Below are 1,622 nucleotides of genomic sequence, written 5' to 3'. Positions count from 1 at the left end.
GAAAAGAGTAAGTGTTATGTTTGTACTGCGATAAACCCACTAATACCTATCCAATAGCTTTAGCCGTATGAAATATGAACAAGTGTGATGAATCAGATCTCTGTGGTGTTGTCTTAATCCAATATCCCTGTGTACAAACCCTGTGAAAACTCATTCACAGGGTAAATACGATTTTGAATTTTTATATAGATGATTACGGATTTATATTTCGTGTTAGGTTGGTTTTTATTTTCTAACGAGACGATTTGGGTGGTGTGTGTCAGATAAACCGGGCTAATGTTTGTCTTTTCTTTTTTTTTTCCTATTTAGTTAATGGTTGAAAAGAAGAGAGAAGTGAGTTAGGTGATTTTAAGATCTGCTTCTCGGAAATGACAGCAGGAGGAGGCGGTGGCGTCGGTTGCTCTATCTCAAAGCCGCCAACGATTTACGAATTTATTCACAAGCATTTAATTGTCGTGAGAAAATCCAATATCGCTGTGAGAAATTGACAGTGATATATGGATCGCTGGGGTGTATATCGTTGTGAAAAATTTTCACAGCCATTAAACCCACAATAAAATTCATGGTGATTCTCTTCTCTTTCTACATGGGGATAGGTAAACTTTGTAGCTCACCTATCGATGTTGATGTTGGGCTTTCAATTGGTTGCACATCAATTATTGTGCCACAAACTTTCCAGCATTCTTTTTCATCTCGGGCTACTAATAGTGCAATTTCAAGTCCTTATATATTTTAATGCTATCGGAATGAAGTGCATAAGGTGCTCGATATGTCTTTCTTGAAATATCCTCTCTAATTTCTGCATCTGCTGGCACACAAAGTCGGTTTCGAAACTGAAATACATCATGATCATCAAATGGACTTACTGGTGCAACCTTCCATAATATTGGATCAGATTTTTTGCAAACTTGAATCTTGAGCTTGTATCTATTTGATTCTTTCCAATGGTGTAGGCTGCAAAACCAATGCCATCAATTCTATTGATGTCTCATATGTTACAACCTCCAACTCCAACCATTGCATCTTCACTAGCAGCAATTCTGTAGTTATCAACATTGCCAAATTCTCTGCCAAATTGCGCCTTAGAGCATCCGCCACAACATTCGCCTTTCGAAGATGGTAGAGAATAATCATATCATAATCCTTAAGTAGCTCCAACCATCTTTGCTACCTCAAATTCAACTTATTTTGAGTAAAGAGGTATTTTAAGCTCTTATGATTAGTATATTTTACAATACTCACAAAAAAAATAGTGCAGTCGTAGTTTAAGTCAAAGATTATGACTGCCAACTCTAAATTTTGAGTATGATAATTCTTCTCATGCTCCTTCAGTTGACGGAGGCATAGACAATTACTTTCTTGTTCTACATTAGTACGGATTCCAACCCACTATGGAAAGCATCACTATACACAACATAAACTCGCTCCTGTCATAGGCATTGCCAAAATCAAGGTGGTCGTCGATTGCTCTTTAAATTTCACAAACTCTTCTCATACTCATCACTTTAAATGAACTTTGTTCCTTTATGTGTGAGTCAAGTGAGGAAAGTAGATAATCTCACAAATCCCTCAACGAATTGCCTATAATATCCAGCTAGATCGAGAAAACTCCAAATCTCAAT

This window comes from Ananas comosus, linkage group 14 (genome assembly GCF_001540865.1).
Source record: "Ananas comosus cultivar F153 linkage group 14, ASM154086v1, whole genome shotgun sequence".
Taxonomy (NCBI): domain Eukaryota; kingdom Viridiplantae; phylum Streptophyta; class Magnoliopsida; order Poales; family Bromeliaceae; genus Ananas; species Ananas comosus.
Note: the sequence above shows the minus strand (reverse complement) of the source record.